The following is an 11,290-nucleotide window of genomic DNA, read 5'->3' on the forward strand; positions in this document are numbered from 1 at the left end:
AATAACCGTTGGGGATGTTGAAATGCCTATCGTGATCCTTGGGGACCCAGCCTACCCCTTAATGCCATGGCTCATGAAGCCGTACACAGGCAGCCTGGACAGGAGTCAGGACCTGTTCAACTACAGGCTGAGCAAGTGCCGAATGGTGGTAGAATGTGCATTTGGATGTTTAAAAGCGTGCTGGCGCAGCTTACTGACTCGCTCAGACCTTAGCGAAAAGAATATCTCCATTGTTATTGCTGCTTGCTGTGCGCTCCACAATATCTGTGAGAGTAAGGGGGAGACATTTATGGCGGGGTGGGAGGTTGAGGCAAATCGCCTGGCCGCTGATTATGCGCAGCCAGACACCAGGGCGGTTAGAAGAGCACAGCAGGGCGCGGTGCACATCAGAGAAGCTTTGAAAACGAGTTTTGTGACTGGCCAGGGGGCTATGGTGTGAAACTTCTGTTTGTTTCTCCTTGATGAACCCTCCGCCCCCCCCCCACCCGGTTCACTCTACTTCCCTGTAAACCAACCACCCCACCCCCCTTCGAGCACCGCTTGCAGAGGCAATAAAGTCATTGTTACTTCACATTCATGCATTCTTTATTAATTCATCACACAACTAGGGGGATAATTGCCAAGGTAGCCCGGGATGGGTGGGGGAGGGGGGAAGGAAAAGGACACACTGCAGTTTAAAACTTTAACTCTTATTGAAGGCCAGCCTTCTGATGCTCGGGCAATCATCTGGGGTGGAGTGGCTGGGTGGCCGAAGGCCCCCCCACCGTGTTCTTGGGCGTCTGGGTGAGGAGGCTATGGAACTTGGGGAGGAGGGCTGTTGGTTACACAGCGGCTGTAGCGGCGGTCTCTGCTCCTGCTGCCTTTCCTGCAGCTCAACCATACACTGGAGCATATCAGTTTGATGCTCCAGCAGCCGGAGCATCGACTCTTGCCTTCTGTCTGCAAGCTGACGCCACCTATCATCTTCAGCCCACCACTTGCTCTGTTCATCCCGCGATTCAGCACGCCACCTCTCCTCTCGTTCATATTGTGCTTTTCTGTAGTCTGACATTGACTGCCTCCACGCATTCTGCTGTGCTCTGTCAGCGTGGGAGGATATCTGGAGCTCCGTGAACATATCATCCCGCGTCCGCCGTTTTCTCCTTCTAATCTTCACTAGCCTCTGTGAAGGAGAAACATTTGCAGCTGGTGGAGGAGAAGGGAGAGGTGGTTAAAAAAGACACATTTTAGAGAACAATGGGTACACTCTTTCACGTTAAATTTTGCTGTTCACATTACACAGCACATGTGCTTTCGTTACAAGGTCGCATTTTTCCTCTTATACTGAGGGCCTGCCGGTTTGGTGTGAGAGATCACTCACGCAGTGCCAGGCAACAGATTTCGGCTTGCAGGCAGCCATGGTAAGCCACAGTCTTTTGGCTTTTTTAACCTTCTTAACATGTGGGAATGGTTTCAAACAGCAGCGCCCTCATTTCCCATACCAAGCACCCGTTGGGTTGGCCATTTAAAATGGGTTTGCAATGTAAAAGGAGGGGCTGCGGTTTCCGGGTTAACATGCAGCACAAACCCAACTAACCCCCCTCCCCCCCACACCCAATTCTCGGGGATGATCACTTCACCCCTCCCCCCCCCCCCACCGCGTGGCTAACAGCGGGGAATATTTCTGTTCAGCAGAGCAGGAAGGGGCACCTCTGAATGTCCCCTTAATAAAATCGCCCCATTTCAACCAGGTGACCGTGAATGATATCACTCTCCTGAGGTTAACAAAGAGCGATAAGGAATGGATGTTGTCTGCATGCCAGCAAACACCGGGACCATACGCTGCCATGCTTTGTTATGCAATGATTCCAGACTACGTGCTACTGGCCTGGCGTGGTAAAGTGTCCTACCATGGCGGACGGGATAAGGCAGCCCTCCCCAGAAACCTTTTGCAAAGGCTTTGGGAGTACATGAAGGAGAGCTTTCTGGAGATGTCCCTGGAGGATTTCCGCTCCATCCCCATACACGTTAACAGACTTTTCCAGTAGCTGTACTGGCCGCGATTGCCAGGGCAAATTAATCATTAATCATTAAACACGCTTGCTTTTAAACCATGTGTAATATTTACAAAGGTACACTCACCAGAGGTCCCCTGTGTGCCCACAGGGTCTTGGGTGAGTTCGGGGGTTACTGGTTTCAGGTCCAGGGTGATAAACATATCCTGGCTGTTGGGGAAACCGGTTTCTCCGCTTCCTTGCTGCTGTGAGCTATCTACATTATCTTCATCCTCATCTTCCTCGTACCCCGAACCCGCTTCCCTGTGTGTTTCTCCAGTGAGGGAGTCATAGCACACGGTTGGGGTAGTGGTGGCTGCACCCCCTAGCATGGCATGCAGCTCCGCGTAGAAGCGGCATGTTTGCGGCTCTGCCCCGGACCTTCCGTTTGCTTCTCTGGCTTTGTGGTAGGCTTGCCGTAGCTCCTTAATTTTCACGCGGCACTGCTGTGCGTCCCTGTTATGGCCTCTGTCCTTCATGGCCTTGGAGACCTTTTCTAATATTTTGCCATTTCGTTTACTGCTACGGAGTTCAGCCAGCACTGATTCATCTCCCCATGTGGCGAGCAGATCCCGTACCTCCCGTTCGGTCCATGATGGAGCTCTTTTGCGATCCTGGGACTCCATCACGGTTACCTGTGCTGATGAGCTCTGCGTGGTCTCCTGTGCTCTCCACGCTGAGCCGGAGCATGTGTCTGTCCTGCCAGGGAGGCCCATCCCCCCGGGTGGGGGAAACAGGCTTGACCACAACTAGCTCCACTGAGGTGAAAACGACCTGTCCCTCGTCTCCACTCAGATTGTACCTGGAGTTAGCTGCTGAAGGGAGCTCCCTGATGTAAACACACACGTATAGCTGCGGTGCAGACATAAACCCCGGTACAGAGAATGGGGTTCGCTTTCCCCTTGACCTCCCCAAATCTCCATCACTTTTCCTACCCTAGACAAGCCCCGAGCTTCCCATCAATACTGTTCCCCCATTGCCAAGGGAGTGTTAGTCACAGAGCTTCCCCCATCGGCGATGCGTAATGGAGGCTGATGGAGGCCAAGCCCCAAACCTCATGTCACCGTGGGGCTGCAGAGCCCGCGACCAGACGTGCTAGCTAGCTGGGAGGCAGGTGCTTGCAGCCCTCACATAATCACCTTGTGATCCCCCTGAGGGGTTGTGACCCCTCAATTTGAGGACCCCTCATCTAGAACCCAGGAGCGCTGACTCCCAGACCCCTCCCGTCCCCGAGTCTCCATGCGCCATAAAGAAAACGTCAAGAACCAGCAGGACCCCTGGAAGGAACGTCGGACTAGGGCAGCTGGGGAAGGCAGAGAGGGACGCCCTGCCATCCTGGAGACCTCACCCGTCTGGGATCGAATCGCCTCCACGGCTGGAGCAGCGATCTGAGATGCTGAGCTCTGGTGAACAGTGTCCATGCCACAGGCCCAGGGTTACTTATTGGCCGGGATTCATTTGTAATGGAAGAGGTGCCGGGACTCAAGCAATTTTTTACTTTCCTAACTGATGCGCCAAGTCCAGAGGTGCCGGGGCTAGGAACGGCCAAGTCCAGAGGTCCCGGGCTATGAACGGCCAAACCCAGAGGTGCCGGGGCTATGAACTGCTAAACTTAGAGGTGCCGGGGCTAGGAACGGCCAGGCCCAGAGGTGCCGGGGCTAGGAATGGCCAGGCCCAGAGGTGCCAGGCACAAATGAAGCCCTGTTTACTGGTCCAGAAAAGGGCAGGAATGACTGGACAGCCTGGGTGATCAGGGTATTCCCCTAGGAGGTGGGCACTGCACTACACGGCTGTTCTCCACTGAATATCAGGATCTCTGCGCGTCAACATCCCCAGCGTATCGCTAGGCACACGGCACGGGTTCTCGTCCTGCAGCAACTGCAGTCAAGCCACCTCCTTGCCAATGCCCGTCACGGCTGCCTTTTCATCAGCTCCAGGGCCCTGGCTGGATTCTTTCCAACGCTGCTCCGCAAAGGGGCCTCTTCTTTAACCAGCAATTGGCAGCCTGGCCTAGGGAGGGCTCTTCCGTTTCCTGGAAGGAGAAAGGAAAATGGAAGCAGAGAAGACAAAAAGCCAGGCACCACTGGGAGTCGAACCCAGAATCTCTTGTTTACTAGACAAGTGCTTTAGCCAGTTTAGCCATGGTGCCTCCCTTTACAAAGCCCTTCTGGACTGCCCCACTTGATGGTCCAAGAGGAAACTGGCTAATTCCAAAACAGAGACGTACTCCATTTCCTGCAAGACGGGCGGACATGGAGCTGTCCGGCTCCCTGGGCACAGAAAGCCACAGCTGAGCACAGAGACAGTTTTCAAAGTGGCAGCCGAGGTCATATAGTGATTTGTACTCTGCGTTTGTAACCCATGTGCCTAATAGGGAGAGATCTCTTTAAGAGACCCCTTAGCAGCAGGACGAGGGAGTAGGCATGAGTCGTGTCTGGGTCACTGTTGCTAGGCAGATTTGGCCCTCCACCTCCGGAAGTTTCTGGAATTTGGGCGGGGTAGTTTTGGGGTCGGCTCCCATAGGTTACCTGTGGCGGGGGTCAGAGTGCAAGGAGGCAGGTTAGCTGCTTTGCAAAGGGCCACGTGCATTGGGAGCAGCTGAACCCAGGAGCAAGAAGCCGGCTGTTTGCCCGAACTCGGAAGCATCTTGCAGCAGGTGAGTGACATTGGGAACCCTCTAATGGGGAAGCCTGGGCACCGTTGATTATAGGGAGGGGAAATTAATTTCTTCTATTTTAATTGTGTGCTTAGGAGGCTGTTTGATTTCAGCCAAACTGTTTTCGTTACATTGTCTCCACTAGTGGGATTCACCGACTTTTCTCATCGGGAAGGAGTCGTTTCTATGTTGCTATTCTCAGTGTTTGTATTTTCTTGGCACAGAGTAGATTTTAAAAATCTCAGCACATAACGGAGTGGTTGGTTAATCAGTCAGCTGGCCGGCTAGACGGGATTTCAGCAGAGGAAGAGTCTGCGTGAATATCCCAGCTGAAGATCCATACAAGCGAGTGGAGGGAAGATGTTGCTTTTGACTCAGCAGACTATCGATTCGGCCACCTCCTAGCCAATGCCCGTCACGGCTGCCTTTTCATCAGCTCCAGGGTCCCGGTTTGATTTTTTCCAATGCTCCTGCGCAAAGAGGCCTCTTCCTTAACCAGCAATTGGCAGCATAGGCACCAACTTTCCCCGGCGCCGGTGGGTGCCCGTGCCCCCCCGCTCCTGGCCCTGCCCCGACTCCACCCTTTCCCCGCCCCCATTCCAACCCCTTCCCCAAAGTCTCCGCCCCCTCCCTGCTCCTATTGGATCCCTTCCCCAAATCCCCGCCCTGGCCCCGCCTCTTCCCTGAGTGCACCGTGTTCCCCCTCCCTTCCAGACGCCTAAAACAGCTGTTTTGCGGCACAAGCGCTGGGAGCGAGGGGGAGAAGCGGAGCCGAGCTGGGGTGGGGAGCTGCCACACCCACCAATTTTTCCCCGTGGGTGCTCCAGCCCTGGAGCCGGCGCCTATGATTGCCAGCCTGGCCTAGGGAGGGTTCTTCGGTTTCCTGGAAGGAGAAAGGAAAATGTGAGTAGAGGAGATGAAAGACACAGAGCCAGGCACCACTGGGAGTTGAACCCAGGATCTCCTGTTTACTAGACAGGTGCTTTAGCCAGCTTAGCCATGGTGCCCCCACATGGAAAATACTTCAGAACTGCTGCACTTGATGGGCCAAGAGGATACCAGCCAATTCCAAAGCAGAGACTTACTCCATTTCCGGCAGGACGGGCAGACATGGAGCTGTCTGGCTCCCTATGCACACAAAGCCACAGTAGAGCACGCAGAGACTTCCCAAGGTGCTCCCCTCCCCACAGTAGCTGTGAGGGTGTGGTGGGTTGTATTCTGTAGGTTGTGCTTGTAGCAACCTGGGCTCGACTAGCTTTTCATCAGCCCCAGACTCACTGTTTTCCGCCTTCCAACACTTAGCCGCAGGGAGGGCTCTCAGTGTCTGGCCCAAATGCTTAAAGCATTGCCCGGAAGGTCTTTTCGGTTTACGAGGAAGAGAGACAAAAAACGGAGCCGCACAGACAAGCTGGGCTCAGCGAAGAACAACTGGCCGGCCACGCCGGCATCTCCTGGTTACGGGGAAGGCTTGTCAGCCAGCTCTCCCGAAAGGCCACTCGCTAGAGGCCTCGCAACAACCCCTGCAGATGTTCATCTAGAAACGCAAAGAGCTGCTGACACAGTTCTCCACTCCCTGGAGACGTCCAGCTCTCAGGAGCTCCATGCACAGAGGCCCCTGCTAGCGGAAAAGGGCTTTGGCAGACACTCTTCTGTCCCGAGCCGTGGCCACATAGTGCTTAGTTCTCTGTCTGGTGCCGTCCACGGCTGCAAGTGGAGTTACGGTGGCCGTTTGTTGTCTCCACGCTTGTTGGGTGCCTCCTTCCGACACGTGTCCCCCGAAATCCCTGTGTCTTTTGCAAGCGTTTGTACGGCTAGACAAAGGCGGGTTTGTCCATTTCCTCCAAAGACAGACAACAAGGTGGGAAGAGGAGACATGTTTGGTGAGGCACCACTGGGAGCCGGATCCAGAATCTTGTTTTTACCCAGCAGGTGCCTTGACCAGTTTAGCCACGGCGCCGCCCTCGGAGGCTTTTCTCAACCTGCTCCACTTCTTCCCCAACGACAATCGAAAGTGAGGTGAACTGGGAGTAACGCTCCATTTCCTGCCAGCCCTGCGGAGGTGGTGCTCTCCGGATCTCCACACGATGACCTCCCCAGCTAATCGCAAGGGCCCACGGCATGGGCTCTCGTCCTGTTGCAGTCAAAGCCACCTCCTTGCCAATGCCCATCACGGCAGCCTTTTCATCGGCTCCTGGCTGGATTCTTTCCAAGAAAGAATCCAGCCAGGAGCCGCTGCTCCACAAAGAGGTCTCTTCTTTTACAAGCCTTTGCCAGCCCAGCCTAGGGAGGGCTTTTTTCCTGGAAGGAAAAAGGAAAATGTGAGCAGAGGAGACAAGAGCCAGGCACCACTGGGAGTTGAACCCAGGATCTTCTGTTTACTAGGCAGGCGCTTTAGCCAGCTTAGCCACGGTGCCTCCCTCCTGAAAATCCCTCCATGCTGCTGTACTTGATGGTCCCAGATAATACCGGCCAAGTCCAAAGCAGAGATTTAATCCAGTTCCTGCAAGACCGGCAGACATGGAGCTGCCTGGCTCTCTCTCTCCTCTCCTCTTTCTCCCTGGAGCTCTCCTGTCTTACGCCATGGTGACAAAGCACTGGTGTTGGCAACATTTTTGTCACTCAGGGGTGTGAACCCCCCCCGAGCAACGTAAGTTTTGCCGGCATAACCGCTCGGGTGCACAGCCCCGTGTTAGCAGGAGATGCTCTTCCGTCCCCACGGCTCTGCCGCTCGCGGCGCCGCTGGAAGCTTGTATGTGTAGACATGGCCTTACTATGGGAGCTCTGACCTGCTCCTGCCTGTCATCCCTCGGGGATTTCTCACCTCTAGGGCCCGGGCGCCCTCTTTTAAGGGCAATTGCAGTGAGCTGATGGGTGACGGGTGCACTGGCTCTGTTAGACTCATAGACTTTAAGGTCAGAAGGGACCATTATGATCATCTAGTCCGACCTCCTGCACAACGCAGGCCGCAGAATCTCACCCACCCACTCCTGTAACAAACCTGGGTCTGAGCCATTGAAGTCCTCAAATCGTGCTTTAAAGACTTCAAGGTGCAGAGAATCCTCCAGCAAGTGACCCGTGCCCCACGCTGCAGAGGAAGGCGAAAAAACCCCTGCCCTGGAGGAAAATTCCTTCCCGACCCCAAATCTGGCGATCAGCTAAACCCTGAGCATGTGGGCAAGACTCACCAGCCAGACACCCAGGAAAGAATTCTCTGTAGTAACTCAGATCCCACCCCAGCTAACATCCCATCACAGGCCATTGGGCATATTTACCACTAATAGTCAAACATCAGTTAATTGCCAAAATGAGGCTAGCCCATCATACCATCCCCTCCATACACTTATCAAGCTTAGTCTTGAAGCCAGATATGTTCCCGCTCCAAGGGGCAGAGTTGCCCTGTGACACACGTAGCCGCAAGCAGGCAGGGGAGAAATTTCTGTGTGGGGAGTTCTTGTGAGATTCCAGTTCCTTTAATTTCAGGAAAACCCAGCCTGGGTAGGGAAAAGCCTTCGTTTCCCAGGAATCAAACACAGACTAGAGAAACAGAGCAGCAAATCCCAACCGCTAGATCATTGGCTCTCAACCTCTCCAGATGACTGTACCTCTTTCCGGTGTCGGAATTGTCTTGCCTACCCCAAGTTTCACCCCACTTAAAAACGACTTGTTTACAAAATCAGACATCGACACACAAAAGTGCCCCAGCACGTTATGACTGAAAGATGGCTGACGGTCTCATTTTTACCATATCATTATAAAATAAATCAATTGGAATATAACTATTGTGCTTAAGAACATAACATAAGAACATACTGGGTCAGACCAAAGGTCCATCTAGCCCAGGATCCTGTCTTCCGACAGTGGCCAATGCTGGGTGCCCCAAAGGGAATGAACAGAACAGGGAATCATCAAGTGTCCATCCCCTGTCACCGAATCCCAGCTTCTGGCAAACAAAGGCTAGGGACACCATCCCTGTCCATCCCGGCTAGTAGCCATTGATGGACCTATCTTCCATTTCAGTGTGTAGCCTATAGAGCAGTATAAACAAGTCATGGTCTGTATGAAATTTTAGTTTGTACTGATTTCGCTCGTGCTTTTTATGTAGCCTGTTGTTAAACTTGGCAAATGTTTAGATGAATTGATGTTACCCCCTGGAAGACCTCTTGGTACCCCCAGGGGTACGTGTGCCCCTGGTTGAAAACCGGCACTAGACTACCAGGGAGGAGCGGGGAATTTCATGACGCATGACACACACAACACTGAAAATGCCTGTTTCTTTGTTTTTTCCAGTGAGCTCATTTCCCAGCAGAGGAAAACAAATATTTGTCTCCATTTCATGGATTAGGCTTTGTCTACACTACGCAGCTTTTAGCGACACACCGGTGCCGCTCTACAGCGAGTTTGTAGGCAGGAAAAAATCTTCCACCCCCAACAAGCGGCGTTAGCGTTGGTGGCTGGAGCTGTTCACACCGATGCTTTTCCTCGATAAAACGTCTGTCTTTCGGGGTGCGTGTGTGTGTTTTTTTTCACACCTCTGAACGACAACAGTTTCACACCTCTGAACGACAACTTGCCAGTGTAGACAAAGCCTCAGACAGGGGCAGGAACGGGCAGAGACAGGCACGTCCCTGCATCATCACCATCAATTTGAACCTAATGAAAAACATGCAGTTCAAACCAAACCTTTCCTTTCTTGATGCTCTCCCTCACTACTCACCTGCCGCCCCCCGGCCCGGGGAAGATAAAGGGCCTGAGGCTTCGTCTACACTGGAAACTGAACGACAAAACTTTTCTCGTTCAGGGGTGTGTCAGCGCCCCACTTCAGTGGGTGCAAATGCCGTTGGTGAGGACGCCCATCACCGCAGAAGGAGGGTCGCGCCTGGACACCAACAGCGGACTGAATTACTGCGGGGTCTGGAAGCGGATCTGAATTAAGTTGACCTAATTTTGTAGTGTCGACAAGAGTCGCTTTCCTGTTCCCGGGGGGACGCGTTCACTCTCCCGGGGCTGGATCGGGGCCAACAGGAGCTATGAGAACCTCTGTGTGTGTAAACACAGTGACTCTGGAGGAGGAGGAACAGCAGAGAGGAGGGCTAGCGGTTCCCTCCTGAGAAAATCCCCTGGCCCAGGGAGTGTGTTGGGCTGGAAGCAGACAGGAAGGGGCTGGAATAGCTAGGAGCAGGGGGGTGCTGGCAGGAAGGAAGTTGGGAGAACAAAGAACAAGCCGCAAGGTGCAGTAGCTGCTGCCTCCCCGGTGGGGTCTGCGCAGGGGGAGAGCCCTTCATTAAAGGGGGGAGACTTTCTCCGGCTGGAATCTGCCCCCCTAGGGCAGCCCTGGGCTCTGCGGACACCACCCCCTGAGCTGGAGACAGCAGGTAATTGGGGGGGAGAGGGGATGCTGGGGATGGGGAGGAAAGTGTGTCTCTGCCCCAGTGGGGTTGGGAGTCTCAGATCTGGCAGCCCCTGGGAATTTTCCCCCTTGTTCAGGAGACTGGGCTGGTCGGTGCTTTGACCAGGAGCAAAACTGGGGAGATTCAGGCGAGGAAAGAAAAGGGATTTCCCTGTGTGTGTGTGGAGGGGGAGGTGGGCCAGGCCAGGGCAGGGCAGGGGTGGCAAACAAGGCAGAGAGGGAGGGAAGGGGAAAGACAGTGTGAAAGGCGGTGGATTGGACTGGGTGCCTCCAGGGGCAGCCAGGTCAGGGGGCTAATGAAATCCTCGCTGGTTTTGCCACTTGTCCCTCAAATGCGGATAAAATTCTCCCTAATGATCACCTATGAATATAAACCCCCTGCAGATCCCCCCTCCCACCCCCGCTTTTCTCTCAAATTATTTGCCTCTGTCTCTAGTCTCCTCTGAGCTTGCCCCATTTTCTCTCTTAATTCTTCAGTGTCCCTTTAAAATCTCCTCCGATGTGGGATATTTCCCCACCCGTTTGACCTGACGCAAATTGTCCTTGTTTCGATGGGACATGGTTGCCCCCGAGTCATTCCCCAAATGGGAAGGGGGTCAGCGGGTGCAGCTTGGAGAATCCCGGAGACTCGGCTGCTTCTGGGGTGGGCTGGGGCGGCCGCTCTGTGCCAGCAAGAAGGCATGGAAGGGGTAAGGAGGGGGCTGCCCAGTTCGAGGTTACCCAGCCCCAGGTGCTGTGCCCCCAACGGCCTAACATTGCTCCCCGCCAGCTACCAGTCACCTGCCCACCCCAGCCACTGTCCCCACCCCACTGCCTGCCCCATAACCCATCACTTGCCCTCTTAAAGCAGCATCCCAAAAGCTCCTGGCGCTGTCTGGCGGTGGTGGTGGGGGACTGTTCCTGTCCGCAGGTCTATTTCACTTTCCTATCCCATCCCTTCTAACCTTCCCACCTGTCTCAGTTATTTAACAGTGTCACAAAACCTCGAAAGAAGAGGTAAATCTAGGGTGACCAGACAGCAAGTGTGAAAAATCAGGACAGGGGGTGGGGAGTAATAGGAGCCTATATAAGAAAAAGACCCAAAAATCGGGACTGTCCCTATAAAATCGGGACATCTGGGCACCCTAGATAAATCTGTAACGGTGAGAGTCACTGGTGAATCATTGGAACAATTTACCACCGGCTGTGGTGGAG

At 54.0% G+C, this 11,290-nt stretch overlaps 3 non-coding genes across 3 annotated transcripts; all 3 read right to left on the reverse strand.

The window, feature by feature from the left end:
- Window positions 1–4,108: 4,108 nt before the first annotated feature.
- Window positions 4,109–4,182, reverse strand: TRNAT-AGU (transfer RNA threonine (anticodon AGU)). The gene has a single exon. It is a non-coding gene; the product is annotated as a tRNA-Thr (tRNA).
- Window positions 4,183–5,622: 1,440 nt separating this feature from the next.
- TRNAT-AGU (transfer RNA threonine (anticodon AGU)) lies at window positions 5,623–5,696 on the reverse strand. The gene has a single exon. It is a non-coding gene; the product is annotated as a tRNA-Thr (tRNA).
- A 1,333-nt stretch (window positions 5,697–7,029) lies between these two features.
- On the reverse strand, window positions 7,030–7,103 carry TRNAT-AGU (transfer RNA threonine (anticodon AGU)). Its single transcript has one exon. It is a non-coding gene; the product is annotated as a tRNA-Thr (tRNA).
- Between the last annotated feature and the right edge of the window lie 4,187 nt (window positions 7,104–11,290).

Source organism: Emys orbicularis, assembly GCF_028017835.1.
Source record: "Emys orbicularis isolate rEmyOrb1 chromosome 21 unlocalized genomic scaffold, rEmyOrb1.hap1 SUPER_21_unloc_1, whole genome shotgun sequence".
NCBI lineage: Eukaryota > Metazoa > Chordata > Testudines > Emydidae > Emys > Emys orbicularis.